This window comes from Tenrec ecaudatus, chromosome X (genome assembly GCF_050624435.1).
Source record: "Tenrec ecaudatus isolate mTenEca1 chromosome X, mTenEca1.hap1, whole genome shotgun sequence".
Lineage (NCBI taxonomy): Eukaryota > Metazoa > Chordata > Mammalia > Afrosoricida > Tenrecidae > Tenrec > Tenrec ecaudatus.
The window spans coordinates 117,112,668-117,129,983 of NC_134548.1; the positions used below are offsets into that span (position 1 = coordinate 117,112,668).

The 17,316-nt window shown below is 38.5% G+C and overlaps 1 pseudogene; it reads right to left on the reverse strand.

Moving 5' to 3' along the window:
- Positions 1-7,304: 7,304 nt before the first annotated feature.
- Positions 7,305-17,316, reverse strand: part of LOC142433672 (mannose-P-dolichol utilization defect 1 protein pseudogene) — a 33,535-nt pseudogene continuing 23,523 nt past the window's right edge.

Consider the following 17,316-nt stretch of genomic DNA (forward strand, 5'->3'; position numbering starts at 1 on the left):
CCCTGGCACCCAGCAACAACAATAACCCCAGATCCATTGAGCAGAAGCTCTGGGGTTGGGTTCCAGCAAGTTGTCTTTGAATGAGCAATTCAGTGATTCGAATATACCTTCACGTGGGAGCACCACTACTTTACTCAGCAGTGACAGATGAAAGCAAAGGGAATACATGACCTTGACTGAGTGTAAGAGAGTGAAATAGCTGGAGCTGGAATGAAAGGAACCTGGCTCCACACTCAACTGAATTATGAGCGCTGGAGTTCCCGTCATAGACATCTGATCCCAAGAGAAAATATTAGTGAGTTAATGATTGTTCAGCTAACATATAAGTTTATGTAACTGTGAATCTAAGCATAATGTTAAATCCTGAGGTTACCCAAAACAAAATGAAACCTTGCCATTGAGTTGATTTTGACTTGTCACCATCCTATATGTGGTTTTGGGGGCTGCAAATCTTAAAGGGAGCTGAGGTTAGAAGATGATTTATTTGGAAATATTTAAGAATTAAGAAGAAAGGTACTGATTTTTATTTAGAGGACTGTAGGAAGCATCCTGCTGATCAAGGTGTTTACTAATGGGTGACTATTTAGTCCCCTGCTCCTCTGTGTCTCTGCAGACAAAAGCATTGCAAAATGACTGTTGTTTGTGACTTTGTGGCTAAAAGCATTGAGGAATAACTCAGTTATTTATGATCTCTTTGAGGCTCTCTTGAATCCTGCATATCCCTGTGATTGTCTTTGAACCTAGTGCTTTTATTATTCTAAGATTAAGAAACTGTGACTATTTAAGTAACATTTGCATAGATAAGAGTTTAGGAATGTTTAAGTTCTTTGATGTTTGTTTTGTAACCAATTCCCTTGTGTAAGAAGAGTATAAAAACCAAGCTTCAAATATACAAGAGACTTCAGTCCATGAGATTGGAGTCCTCCCGATCCCATGCTTTGTACATAGCTCTTTCTTTTCCTTTCATCTGCACGCCTCAGTTCGAACCCAGCTTGATGCGGGATAGCTGGTCTAATCCCGCTCCCCCGCAGAGGACTATTTCCTTAAAAGAAATTTAAATGTATCAATCTTCTAAGCAGCTTGTTAAAAATGAAGGATCCTAGCTCATACTCAGAGATTCTGATTCAGAAGGCTGTGTATGAAGGCCTACACATTTATATTTTAATAAGAATTTTATATGATTCTATAGTAGATGTCCTCTTGCCAACCTATAGGTTGCTCTATAGGAACTTCAGAATATTTTTGATACAGTGTCAGAAGATGAGCCCCTTTAGGTTAGAAAACATTCAAAATACACCGTGACCAAGAGCATGTGGACACTTGTGAAGATGGTCCAGGACCAGGCCACTTCCCAACAACAGGAATCATCGGAGCTGATTTTATGACAGCTAACAACATTATCTAGCTCTGTCCACTTAGCAAACCACTAAGCAATGACATGTAGGTAGCAATGAGCCCACTGAGGGCTCATATCCTGTTTCTAAAGTCATTGTCTGATCAAAAGAACTAGGGTTCCCTGAAGGATGATCTGATTTTAAGTCAGGGGCAGGCAAATACAGGGTGGGGCTTGTGCATCTCACAATGTAAAAAAGGGAAACAAAGCCTTACAAAATAAACACATATCAAAGAGTCACAAATGAAAGTGCTTCCAATATCCTAAAGTGAAGAATCTGAAGATGCAAAATTATGATTAAAAACTCAAACTCACTGACATTATCATAGTATTATATTAAAATTAAAAACTATGTGTGAGTCCATATTGAAAGAAATAAATGATTGCATATGTAATTGAGAAGTAACAACTCTTTCTCACTGAATAATTTCAATTAATACATCTAGAAGGAATGAGATAAAGAGAAATAGCTTAGAATACCACAGTAACAATTGCTGCAGGCAAAATCCACCAATGAACGCTAAACTTAGTGAAACTTTAAAGAGAAATAGGATGCTTGCATAACCTACAAGTATCTTTCTCAAAATATTTATTCATTACTGCAGTGTTTTTAACAAATGCTCACAAACCTTTTGGTATTCCTCACTCCTGGAGAAGGAATTTCATTCTCCTCCCCTTGAGTGTTATTTGAACTTAGAGACTTGCTTCCAATGAATACATTATGGAAAGACAAAAGAGTAATTTTGCATTCGATAAATATGACAGACAATAGCTTAACCAAGAATAAAGTTTCACATCGCCAATGATAAAGTCATGTTGATTTCATGAAATTCCCCATGTGATCCATTGAGAAAATTTCTTAACCTCTGTCGTACTCTTCTCCCAATTCCATAATCCTCAGTCCAGTCAGGAGGAAACATCAGACAACTCAAGTTGAGGGGCATTCTACAAAATACTTGACAATTATCTCAAAAGTGTCAAGGTCATGAAAGTCAGGAAAGACTAGGGAACCACCACTGATTGGAAGGATTATTAAATGCAATGTGATATCATGGTTTTGTTCCTGGAACCAAAAAAAATTATCAGTAGAAAATAGGAAGTCTTAGTTTAGTTTATAAATAAGTTAATAGTATTATACCAATGTTAATTACTTAACTTAGATAATTGTGTCATGCTTATCTAAGAGATTAACATTAAGGTAACCATAGTAAAGCGCATAGAAAAATATTCTGTTACTCTCTTCACGGGTTCTCTAAGTCTAAAATTATTTTTTAAAATAGCTGAAAAACCACTGCACATTTTATTGTAGAATTTGACAAGCTGATTTGGGAATTCATATGGAAATTAAAAGTGTCTACAATAACAAAACAACTATGGAAATGAATTACAAGGTTTGAGAACAAACACCACATGATTTCATAGCAATTTATACAGCCACAGTAATCAAAACCATATGATATTCCCTTAAGAATAATGAAGCAGAATAGAGATTCAGGGGGGAAATATACATACATATATATTGTTGGCAGACTTAAAATCGATTCAATGGAAAATTAAAGTGAGAAAAAACTGAATATCTTTTTACAACAAATGAACTTTAATCCATATATCGTACTACATTCTAAAATTAACTCAAAATGGGTAATATAATTAAATGAATTAAATAGAATTAAAAATAATTAAATAGAATTAAAAATACTAGGAAAATATGTTTGTGACCATGAATTAGAAAATATTTCTTGGATACAGTATCAAAAGGACAATCTTTATACCACCACCATCCCAAAAATCGATGAATTAGACTTCATCGAAATTCTGGGCTTCAAAAGAAGGATGGGGGCATGCAGGGAGGAAATTGGAATAATCCCATTATGTTCAGGGACTTGCAACTACTTTAATGAAACAAAAATGTGTATAAATTGTTGGGTAGAAAACTAAAATACTCCTTAAATTTCATTCAAACCATGAGAAGAAGGGCCCTCTGGACATCTGCCTCTGAACTTGACTAGCTGTGTAACCCACTGTGCTCTGGTTTCCCCGTATGCAAAACAAGGAGTTGGATCTGGGGTGGGGGTGGGGGGTAACTCTTCTGTTATTTGAAACATACCATTTAAAGAATGAAAAGGCAAGACGCAGAGTGGGGAAAAATCATTGCAAACCATATATCTGTTACAAGACCCTCTGAATCCAATAATAAGAAAGCATCGACTAATTTTTAAAATAAATAAAAAGCTTGAACAGACTCTACAACAAATAAAACATGCAAATTGACAATAAGCAAAGGCAAAGATGATCAATAATCAAATAAAACGCATAATGAGATACTACTTCACACCTATTAGAATGCCTACAATTAAAATGATTGCCCTTACTAAGTGTTGGGGAAGAGACAGAAGAACGCATCTCTTGTACGGTGTGGTAGGATTGTCAACTGATAGAACAACCTTGGAAAGTTCTTAAAATATTTTAAGTTAAACATGCACTGACCACAAGATTTACCCATTATGCTCCTAAGCATTTATCCCAAGGAAATAAGAACTTATGTTCAAATACCTCAATGTGAATGTTTATAATAACTTTATTTTTAAGTTAAAAAAATGGAAAAGACTCACGAGTTCATCAACAAAGAAAATGGATAAACAAAATGGGTAAAGGGATAAATTTTGGTATATCCAGAAATTAGAATGCTGTCTTTGTTTCCTAGTGCTGTGGTAAGATAAAGACCCCAAAGTGGATGGCTTTAAAGAACAGAAATGTATTTTCTCATAAGAGACTAGAAGCTTGAAATCAGGGCAAGGGCTCTAGATCTAGAGGTTATTCCTTGTGTATTACAGCTTCTAAAAACTACCAGCAATCCTAGGTATTCCCAGGTTTACGGATGAAGCTATCTTCACTCTCTCTCTTCCTCTTTGCCCCTCTATGTCTCAGTGTCTGGTCTTTTTATAACTCTGAAGTCATTAGGTTGAGGCCTCAACCTACATAACTATGTCTTCATTAACATGACAAAGGCCAACTTCTGTGTTCATGACATGGTCATATTTCCAGGTGCAGTGAGTAGAATTTCAACATATATTTTGGGGAATACAAATCAATCCATAATACGACTCCTAACAAAAATCAATGTAAAGATACACACAACATATATGTCCCTCTGCAAGGGCAGTGAATCATTTAATGTGGCCCCTTTGCCAAAGTCTCTAATTCCCACCAAACTATCTTTTCCTACATGAGTCTGGTGAGAATCCACTGATCGGATTCACCTGTGAGTAATGGTGAACAGGACTCCCTAGGACGGCAACCTGCCATGTATAAAAAGAGCCCTCTGAGAGGGAGGAGCAGGGATGGCATTACCAGCCAGTACCAAGAATGGAAAGCACCTTCTGCTGGAGATCCCTGCACAGGGAACCTCCTGGATCCAGAGACAGCTGTTAGATCAGTGGAGCAGTAACAGAACCAAAAGCCAAAGCATGGAACTACCTGAACCATGGAGTGAGTAAAGTGGAGTTCATTTGTGCAGGAGGCTGACTTATGGAGTGAGGTGCCTCTGTGCACTTAATTGGGGACATTAGGTTTGCTAACCCATGAAGGCTTTCAGGTTGAGGTTTCCAGTCAAAGTAGCATGCCCTATGGCATTTATTAGCAAACCTGAATGAATATTGTAATATGTCCTGCTAAATAATCCAACCCTCAGCATTTCTCACTAAAGTTCCTTAATAAACCTTTTTTTTACCAAACAGAAGTCGTTTTATCTATTTTTTATTTTATTGGGGACTCATACAACTCTTATCACAATCCATATATACATCAATTGTGTAAAATTCATTTGTACATTCATTGCCCTCATCATTCTCAAAATATTTGCTCTCCACTTAAGCCCCTGGCATCAGCTCCTCATTTTCCCCCTCCCTCCTTCTCCCCCCCTTTTATGATTATTTTTTTTAATTATAAAATTAAAAACACTTTCATCATAGTCTGGTTAAACTCAATTAATAACTCAAGCTCTCAAAAACATTTCAGATAAGCCAACAGCTATATTGGAGAAAAGCAGACAGCTACTGACAATTCTTTGGTGGAAAGGTAAATTGCAAATTTAGGATCCAAGCCCCCTAATGATTCTGAATCACAAGTCTGTATCAGTTTTGTGTTTCAACAGTAGGTTTCAAGATAGACCAAGGAATCATTATAGATTCCCTCTAGTAGCACAAAAAATTTACAATGGGTTTTAAATATATAGCAAAAGTCAAATATGCCAACATACATGAATAATTTTTAAAAGAATAAAATTTTCAAGTTCTGGAAACCTAAAATGGGAGATCTCTGTGCATAATACCATACATAAAACAAGAGCTGAAACAGAGAACAACCCTAAATATTTTCCAAGTGACTAGCCATTAAATCACAGTTTGTAATACTCTTGGCAGATAGCTTTCCTTCTTTTCCAACCAATTCCATTTTATTCAGATAAACCTGGTTATTAATTAATATGTGTATAAATCAAGGTATTTTTATAAATACCCAAATGACTATAATTTCTCCTTTTTTATTCTTTTCCCAATTTTCTATATCAACAACATTTTCCCTTTAGTTTGATCAGTTGAGGTCCACAGGTTGGAAAGTTAAAGTATCAGCTCTGATAGGAATAGAACTTGGAAAACTCTATCCTAGAAAAGCCAATGTTAACTACTGAAATGGCTTGGCAAAGTTAACCACCCATTCTCAATAAAGCAATGCCACCCCCACCACGCTGGTCTCCTGTTAATCACTTGGTTAATGGCTGCTCTTGGCTAGATCCTAAGACACAGCATGACACTGGAGTGCTCCCTATTAAGGTACTGCAGTTATCTGTGTAAACATCTACCCCCTGAAGCTCTCAATAAACACAAAGCATCATTTCACACCATCTCAGTGCAATAAATAAAGAATATTGCATTTTCTGTTTGTCTGTTTGGCCTCTTAAACTGGGTTGGAATTCTATTGGTGCCAGAAAAATTACAACTGAACATTGGATGCAACTCCATGCTCTTTCAACGTCACTTCCTGCTCTTCAGGCCACAGCTGTTTGTGGGTAGTGATGATGGAATTCTTCATTAGCATTGCCATTGGCATGGGGCCATCCCTCCCCAGAAGAGGAGTGATGTGCTTGGCTTTCTTCCTGACACCTTCAAATATCCAGATTTCCAACCACCTTCGGTTTAACAGTTATAGAATCCAGCCTTAATAAACCCTTTTATCATAAAACTATATCTTTGAGTTCTGTACAGCCATTGCAGTGCAACAGCACAATCTCAAAATATGACATGAAGGTAGCGGAAGCAGGCCAGAAAGAGAACACAGTACATGATTCATTTATATGTGTAAAAGCCTAGGAAGCTAAAGTGTATTAACCAACGGCAATTTAGTTGTTTCATAAGGGTGGGAGGGGACTCTACAAAGTTGTCTTTTTGAAACTTTGGAGAATGATGGGCATGTTCTCTATCATTATAGTAGTAATGGTTTCATATCTCAACAGTTGTATTTTACCCTTTTAAATATGTACAGTTATTATATTTCAACCCCAACTCTATAAAACTGATTTTCCAAAAGTTACTAGACATCCTAGGTGGTAGACTCAATGAATCCAAGTAGCAGAGCCTGATGCCATAACCACCCCCCACCCCCCCATCAATGATCTGTACCAATAAGCTATCCTTTTCTAGGATAGGTGTTTTCCCTGAAAAGATAGAAGAGAGGAAAATCACAGTCTAGCAGTCCAGTGGTTTTCAAACACTGGTCCAAAAAACCCTGAGCTAACTCTGAGCTAACCAGTGTGGGAGGGGTGGTTGGAGAGGAGGGCAGGGGGTGTGTAAGCAGAATAGATGAGGCTCTTATCCTTATCCTGTTTCAATCAGAACAGCTCTATTCTGAATTCTTTTCATTGCTGCGCTTTGGGGTCCAATTTTTGTGAAGGGAGGGGCTCATAGAAATCAATGCACTGCACAACTAAAAAGGAAAATGGGAAAATTACAAGTGTAATTCCCACAGTTGTTATACAACTAATTTTCACTATTTCCATTTATTGTGGTGTTGCTAAAAGAACATTCGTGAGATTGGGAGTTACTGCTTTGTAGTCTGGTTACACTGTGCTGGTATGGGATAGGGAGGAAGAAGTTATTGAGCATGAGAACAGAATGGAAAAGCTTGAAGACCTAACGTACCCTGAACCAAGCCTTTGTCTGAAACTATGGAGATCAATAATAATAATAGCAAGCATTTATTGTGTCCTTACCATACACAAGACACTGGGATAATTTTACATTAAATCTTCACGGTTACCTCAAGGAATAGAAGCTGTTTATTATTAAAGCCTGCCATATGGGGAAACTGAGGCATAGAACCGCTAAGTAGCTATTAGGTTTCAGACCCCATTCGAGTGTCAGTTTGTCATACTGTGGTGGTCTGTATCTCTGTGTCGCTGGAAGCTATCACACTGGTATTTCAAATGCCAGCAGAGTCCCCCATGTGGAACAGGTTTCAGTGGCATTTTCAGACTAAGAATACATCTAAGGGATGGGCCACCTTATTACTAGTAAAGCAGTTTCTGATATAGCCCAGAAAATGAGCCCCCAGGTTGGAAGGCACTCACAGTGGGACCGAGAAGCACAGCTTCCAGGAATAGAGTCAACCTTAATGGCGTGGATGGAGCAAAGTTTGGGGGACTTTAATTTGCTGAAGAAGCATAATACAAAATGAAAAGAAACCACTGCGAACATTCATTAATACTTAGAACATGGAATGTATAAGGTATGAATCTAGAAAAACTGGAAATCATCAAAAAATGAAAAAGAACATGATAAGGATTGATATTCTAAACATTTGTGAGAGGAAATGGACTGGTATGAGCCCTATTGATAAGACCATCACATCAGACTATGACAAATTTGAGAGGAAAGACATCATGTTCTTCATCAGAAAGAATAATATTTCAAGATCTCTCATAAAATACATTGTTATCTGTGATAGGACAATATTTATATGGCTACAAGTAAGGCCAGTTAATAAAACTCTTATTCAAATTTAATCAACTCCTATAGCTATTGATGAAGAAATTAAACTCCATCAATCACTTCAGTCTAAATTGATCAAACATGCAACCAAGTTGCACTGAAAAATATTGATGATTGGAAGAATTCACTAGTCTAGGCTAAGACTAGGAAATAGCTGGAAGAGAATCCACATTCCAATGAAAGGTGACCAAACAGAATGCAAAAATTATTGAAAACTATCATTAATATCACATAAAATAAATTGTTGATGAAGATCATTCAAAAAAAGCTTCAGCAGTATACAAACAGGGACCCGCCAGAAATTCAAGGATGCAGATTGAGGAATATCATCACTGGCATCTGATTAATCTTGGCTCAAAGCAGAGAAAACCAAGAAAATGTTTTCTTAAATTTTATTGACTCTGCAAAGGAGACGTGCACCATCATGAACTCTGAATAACATTGCAAAGAATGAGAGTTACAGAACACTTCATTGTGCCTTGCAGAATCTGTACATAGACCAAGAAGCAACTGTACAACCAGAGCATGGGATACTTTATGGTGCAGCATTAGAAAAGGCATGTATTAGTGTTTCATCCTTTCACTACATAGATTCAATCTGTGTGATGAGGAAATAAGCCCCAGAGTGGGACTATATGAAGGATGTTGCACCGGGATGGAAGGAAGACTTGATGACCAGCTGCAATAGACAGAGGTTGATAACCTAGCTTGCTGAAAGTGAAGAGGACCCCAGTACTGACTGATGAAGGTGGAAGATTTAGCCTTCAGTCTGGACTACAACTCAGAGTAAAGAACATAAAAGTCCTTACGACTGGAGCAATAACTTTAACTAGAGAACAGATGGAATTTGGCAAGGATTCCATTTGATCTAGATCCACAATCAACATGCATGGAAATTGCACTCAAGAAATCAAAAGACTTGTTTCCTTGGGCAAATCTATTGCACAAAACATCTTTACACTGGAAAGGGGCTAATATGTCACTTCAAGGGCTATGGCGCAGCTCTCCCAACAGTGGTATTCTCAATCACCTCATATGCAGAACAGTGAATAAGAAAAATCCGAGGAGAACGGATGCATTCTGTCTAGAAAGCTCCTTAAAAACAAGGGCGACAAGAATTCCTCTCATTTCCTTGGGTGTGCTATCAGAAGAGACCAGTTCCTGAAAAAAAAAACCGACCTCGCACTAAGTGGCGAGTCGGAGAAAAAAGGAAACCTCCAACAAGATGGATTGATACAGTGGCTGTAAGAATGGCAGCAAACAGAACCATTGTGAGGAAGGTACAGGACTAGGTCGTGTTTGTTCTGTGGTGTCACTAGGAGTCAGAACGGACACAACCGGACCTAACAAAGGTCTCAGAGGTATTAAGTGGTGAAAAAAGTACTCTCAAACCCATTGCTATTTCACTCCAAACGCATGTTGTTGTCTGTAGTCAACCTGTTTTCAATTATTCCCTAATGGTATTCTTCATGCATGTGGGAATGGTTGGGGAGGATGGGGAGCATTTGGGAGGCATTGCTTATTCCATCTGAGCCGCTCTATTCAGATCACAAGATTCCTGGGGAAAAACAAGTTGTTTCACTCATAAACATTTTTAAAGGAAATGTGAACATCACTGAGAATAGCCCAGTACCCTCAAGTTACAGATCAAAATACTGAGGGCACAAGGGAAAGTGCTTACTCTCAGTAATCATAACACAGCAAGGTTGTGGTATCTTCTTGACTGCGCAGCTTTCTCTCCCACATTCCACTATTTCCCCACGAGCCCCAACTAGGCCTCAGATGAGGTTTTTCAAAATCCAAAGCTTATGCAAGTAATGTCTAGATAGACCAAAACAAAACAAAAACAAATTCACGGACATAAAGGAGATTCTGATGCATAGTGACATTCTAGGACAGGGTAGAACTGCCATTAGGGGTTTCTGAGCCTGTAATTCTATGGGAGTGGAAAGCTTCATCTTTCTTCCATGGAGCATCTGGTGATTTCGAACTGCTGACCTTGCTGTCAGCATCCCCCAAACATGTCTCAAAATGCAGAGTGATCTATTCTCTTCCTAGAAATAATAGCTATCTTTGACAAGGTTGGCCAACAATAGGTACTGGCGAATATAAAGAATTTAATACTATTATAAAACTGGTCATCTTTCTTTGTGCAGATCAATTGCTAGATTTCAGTCTAGGCAAAATTCAAGCCTAAAATCTTGCATGAAATTTTTCAAAGAAATATACCTTCAAATGGAAAGGAAGACGATCACATCCCCCCATATTTGGGTGTTAGGCCTGGATCCACTGTTCAAATTTCAATGTCTTTCCAGTTCAATATCTCTGTAGTGACAACGTCTTTATAGTTCCTAACCGAATAGTCCCAGTATCCTTATACACTCCTTGAATTTCATCCCAACCATAAATCTCAGGAAGTGTATGAAGCTCCTGAAATTGCAAATAATGCCAATATCAATACATTTGTGTGCAACTACTTCTTGAGAGAAGATCTTCAACTATGCAAAGCAGTCCATAAGCGCCCCGAAGTGAAAACTCTGCTCTGAAGTAAGCTTCAGGGGTGAAACGACCAGAGGAACCTAAACCTTGACAGAAAAATTGCAGTCAACTTGAAAAATGCGGCTAGGACTTTATTTTCTTCCTGTCAACTTATTTTACTTTCATAACACTTCAACAGAATTGAATCTGTGAAAGTGACAGGGAGCATGAGGAGAGGAAGTAATGGGGGAAAACAACGTGGAAGATAATGGTAGGTTATTTGGTAATTTGTGTTTTTCTGTTTATATGATGCCAAATAATCTGTGTAACTTAAGATTTTGGCTTTTAGCTTCTTGTTTTAGTACAATATACCAAATGCATTCCTTTTGAGTCAATTTGGTCTCACAGTGGTCCTATGTGTGTAGCATAGAACTGAAGACTTTAGAAATTCAAGGCTGTGAACATTCAGCAGTGGATTACCAGACGTTTCTTCTGGGGTGCCTTTGCGTAAGTTAGAATTACAAACCTTTCAGTGAGTAGGGGAGCACGGAACTATTTCCACAACCCAGACTCGAGTATCTTGCAGAGGTAGTTTAGTGCAGTGGACACAGTATGGCATTCAAAGACTAAATCTGGATTCCAATCCAGTCTCTATCACCCAAGACCAAGGTAAGTTTAAGTGCTTCCAGTTCTTGTTTCCTAGTTTATAAAAGACTCATAATTGATGGGCACATGAATAATACTCAATAATGGTCAAAATGTAAGATCAAAAAACCAAGGATAGGAAGAACAACCATAAAACTTTGCTTCCATTGTGACAGGGGGTGGGGGAGGGGTGGTAGTGGGTGGGAATGTTGGGGGCTGCACCAGGAGATCTGGATCAGATATAGGGGGCGGCCTGGGATTGGGTGGCCCAGTAACCCACAGCTCCTTTTTCTGCTTGTGGAACGTTCTTTTATATTCCAATAATAGAGCTGAGTTTCCACAAGGCCATTGAAGAGGGAGGACAAAGATTCCAGCTTGAATGGAGGTGAAGAACTGGGCCAGAGAGAACCCCAAACAAGACAAAGAACTTGATGGCTGAGAGTTGACCCTCGTGCCTGTGGTGATAGTTTGGGGTTGCCTGGAACAGCCTCCCTCCGAGGACAGCAGACACTTTAGAAGCCTGAAGCAAAGTGACCATAGCCAACAGGTGTCCTGTGAGAGCAGCAGCAGCAGATGCAGGGTGTAGCAGGCTGGGAGAGCGACACCTTTCTTAGTCTCTGTAGTGCAGGGCCAGGAAACATAAGGCGAGTGTCTGGGGAATGCAGGGTCAAGAGGTGGGAGAAAGGCATACCTGAAGGGAAGCTTGTTGGTAATACTGTAGACCATGGTCCCAGTCAAAGCCATTGGCGCCATCATGACCAACGGAAGACTCAGCCCTTCAGCACTCCTGTGTCCCAGGTGTTTAAACACCTGGGGAAGTTTTACCAGAAGTGACCCAGATACAATGCTTCAATAAATAGTATTCTTTTTTATTTTAGTAAATAAATTTTATTGGGGGTTCTTACACCTTTTTAAAAAACATTTTATTAGGGGCTCATACAACTCTTATCACAATCCATACATATACATACATCAATTGTACAAAGCACATCTGTACATTCATCGCCCTCATCATTTTCAAAGCATTTGCTCTCCACTTAAACCCTTTGCATCAGGTCCTCTTTTTTTATCCCCTCCCTCCCTGCTCCCCCCTCCCTCATGAGCCCTTGATAATTTATAGATTATTATTTTGTCATATCTTGCCCTATCCGACATCTCCCTTCACCCCCTTTTCTGTTGTCCGTCCCCCAGGGAGGAGGTCACATGAAGATCCTTGTAATCGGTTCCTCCTTTCCAACCCACTCACCCTCTACCCTCCCAGTATCGCCCCTCACAGCCCTGATCCTGAAGGTATCACCCACCCTGGATTCCCTGTGCCTCCAGGTCCTATCTGTACCACTGTACAACCTCTTCTCTATCCAGCCCACCCTGGATTCCCTGTGCCTCCAGGTCCTATCTGTACCAGTGTACAATCTCTGCTCTATCCAGACTTGCACGGTAGAATTCGGATCATGGTAGTTGGGGAGGAGGAAGCATTTAGGATCTTGGGGAAAGTTTTATACTTCATCGGTGCTACATCACACCCTGACTGACTCATCTCCTCCCCTAGACAAATAGTATTCTTAATCGCATTTACTCTTATCGCCATTGAATCAATCTTCTCACACTGGTTTTCACTTCTGTGCTGTCCTGCTCAACACCTTCTTTGCCTCTCTCCCTTTCGTTTTCAACTTTTCTCTACCTCCGTTGCTTCATTTCTCCCTTCCCTCATTTCTATCTCCCCTGCTAGCCATTGACTTGAAAGGAGGGAAATATGATGCAACTTGAGAGCTTATAAAGCAAGAATAGTCAAGAGGAAACGAACGACATTTTTAAGTCAACTTCCGAGCAAACTGGATATCATTCCTGAGGTTCTTTTTCATCACCTGAGTATCAGATTCAAATATCCAATCACCTCTAAAGTTGTCATGTTCCCCTGAAAAGCTCATCTTAAGCCCAAATCAATGGTAATTTTTCTGTTGTACTCAAAGCTGGAAATGAGTCCCTGGATGCTATGGAGATTTGAAGTTCTCCCCAAGCTCTTGAGCTTTTACTTAAATGAAAAGCCTGGTAGTCTAACAATATTTACCCAAGGATTTTCTTACATTGATTAAAATATGGCATTCCTTCTTACCAATGAGACCAGACAGATATTTGGTTGAGAATTGTGAACATATTTATAAAGCAGAGAAAAATAGAAAAGAATACATATGTGATAATAATCAAAAAGTATTGTTATTAAATTTTGGAAGCCTTTATTAAACAAAAAGATGAAAGGTGGAGTTATTTTTTTTCTCTGCATATCCTCCATCTAGGTCTATACCCTTCTGAAAGTGACCCTACTACTTTAAAACTTCCTGAATGAATTCTGCGCTTCTCAATTTACACCATCAAAACAACAGTTTGAGCATCTTTGGACGACTCAACATTTTAATGTTCTTTGAGTTTGGAGAACACAAAAAAAGTCTGGGGAGGCAAGATCAGAACTGGCAGGTGGATAGGAACAGGTTTCCCAACAAAATTCTCATAGGATAGCCCTTACTACTCCCAAAAACTGAACAAGTGAACTGCCATGCTAAAATTAAAAAAAAAATTGGCACGACTTTCCTGACTATTTTCTCATTAATGCAATTTTTAACTTTCTGAAAACTGGATCATGTGTCTTTCAAGAAAGTCTATTACTGTTAGCCTTTGGTATCTGTCTTAGGCTGGGTTCTCTAGAGAAGCATAACCTGTGAGGCCCATATATGTATATCTAGGGAGAAATCTCTAAAACAAAATGGCCCACATGCTTGTAGAAGCAAACAAATCCCAGTCCAGGCAAGTTCCAAGTCTAGGAGGCAGATATGAGACTGGATGCTTCTCTTGACTCACAGAATTTTGGGGGCTAGTGATTACTATGAAGACTATAGACTGATGGGTACTGAAGAGGATGACAGCTGGTCAAACTGTGGCTGCAGAAGTAATGGATCCAAGGTCGGCAGATCAGATGACAGGTTGTCAGTGACTCCCAGCATTGGTAGGTAATATGGCAGGCCTCAAGTTCAAAGAACCAAAGCCTGATAAGTAAAATGCAGGATCCAGACTCAGACAAGAGCAACAAAGCTTTCCCACACCTTAAATGTAATATAGAAAGCAGGCCACACTCTGGGGGCAACTAATTGCCTCAGGACTGTGACCAGAATAAGGGTAGTACATTCCACGCTTATTTTATCTCATGATGGTTTAAAACTGATTTGCTATAATTACATCATTTTAGGTCAGGTATTGGGGATTTCTAGGGGTTATTTGCCAAACTGCTGACAATCTGGGCTCAGAAAAATGGAAATAAATCATTAACTATCACAGTATCTCTCAAAGATGTCACCCTGACCCTCTGAACTGCTTTCTAATTAGAATTTAACTCATCCTGTAGACACCTATAGGAACCACTCTTTGACATGTGTGTTCCTGAGAGAGCTTCTCTGTGCTCATCTACTGGTCACAGCTATGTTTAAGCGCATTTTATTTTGAACAAATACATACATGTGTGAGCTACAACCCTACTAGCAATGTTTTTTACTTATCTTCATAGACCATAATATTTTGCTTTCACATAAAAACATATTATTAATCTTCTAATATTTTGATGTGGAGCCAATGTCTACAACATTATTTCTGTAGAAAACTTGCCCATAAGTGTCATCAATGAATGTTTCCTAGTTTCAGTTTCTTTAACAGGGAATATAAGGTTATATACTTTGTAAAGCATAGTGAATAAAGAACCTTATATTTTCTGATCTTGTTCTCAATTATTTATACTTGGAATACCTCTACTTGTATTGTCACCTATGTTTTAATGACATGGATTTACTGTTTTATTAAATATATCATATATAGACTAGTGGCATAGTGGTTACACTTGGGCCACCAACTCTAAGGTCTGCAGTCTGAACCCACCAGTCATTCCATGTGAGAAAGAGTTACAGGCTCTGGAAACCACAGGAGCAGTTCTACCCTGTCCTACAGGGTTGCTGTGAGTCAGCATGGACAGGATGGCAGTGAGCTTGTCTTTTTGATTTGTTTATAAATTATAAATTCTACAAGAATCATAAAAGAATCACCTGTGTGCTCAAAACCTAGTTAAAAAACAGAATATAGTAAATAACTCTGAAGATTATTTTCAATAACTGTGAATGGTCTAAGAGCTTACCCTACTTGAAGCTGACGTGTTACCCTGTCATAGTTCCATGGATTCTCGCATACACTTATCTATTTGTCTGCCTTCATCCCAGTATTTCCACCCAGCAAGGTCCACATGTATACCATTTATGTTATTGAACCTACCCATTTGTGTTATTAAACAGAGTATTTGCAGTAGAAAAATCCGTGCTCTTGCAAAATTCTATCATGCAATCTCTGGCATCATGTGAATCACCAAAACCATTTTTCCAACTGGCACTCGAACTTCTTTGTTTCCAACTTTCACGTTCTAATCAGCAGTAACTATCAATGCATCTTGATTATACAGTTGACAAATTTCAGACTGCCAAAGTTGGTAAAAATCTTGTATATTTTTCATTTTTGGTTTTGGTGTAAAAATATATTAAAAACATTATTAACTGGCTTTCCTAATAAGGACATAATCCTATCACTGACAGCATTATTCTTCAGAATAGATCTTCACATGTTCTTTTAAGAAAACTTGATTCTGGATTAGGTGAAGGTTTACAGAGCATATCATAATTTTACATTCCATAATTCATACACATTCTAATTCAATTCATCCACTATAAGCCCCTCAAAACTTTTTAATGTCATTTCTTCCCTGTCTTTCCTGTTTCCATTCCACCTTCTTTCCTATCCTCCAAAGTTGTCAGTTTTATATTTCATAGTTGATTATTCTAACATGGAGGAGATTCAGTATCAGACTCAAGGGTCAGGAACATAGTCTTATGGGTTTCCAACAATTTCGATCTGAACAGTAAGCCTGGTCTCTTTTATGATTTTGAGTTCAGTTCCACAGTTTTCTCCCACTATACCCAGGCCCTTCTAATGCATGAGGGGTTACCCCAAAAGAAAACCAGATTGTTTTTCAAAGCTATATATTTAAAGGTTTTTACAAAATAACCTTATCACCTTCAAAGTACACTCCATTACACTTAATACAATCGTCAAATCTGCAATTCCATCCTTGGAAACATTTTTCAAATTTATCTGTTTGAATGGCTGATCGCACCTCCCTCTATTTTTCCTTCACCACATCTAAGTTATCAAATCGCTCTCCTCTCGTGTCTCTCTTCATTTGCAGAAACAAAAAGAAGTCGCACAGAGTGATGTTAGGTGAATCAGGTGCACGGCATAAGAGAAGCATTGCTGTTTTTTTTTTTGGCCAAAAAACCATGTAGTAAATGGCTACATGAACAGGTGGATTGTCTTTGTGGCAAAACCAGTCCCCTATTTGCAACAAATTGGGCCTTTTTTGTCACATACTGTTATACAATCTTTTCAGAATCTATGGATAGAAACACTTGATTAATAGTCTGACTTGGTGGAACAAACTCCAACTGCAGTAGGAGTTGACATTTTCATCCATTCAAGAAGTTGACAGACTTCCAGAATGAGGTTTGTCATCAATCAACATTTCACATTTTTTGAAATGAAGAAACCACTCATGAACTTGAGGTTTTTTTCCCCATAGTGCTGTCCTTATGAGCTATATCCAACATCACAACAGTTTCTGCAGCATTTTACCCAGGAAAAAAAAATTCACAGATGCCTGCTCTTAAATTAGGCATC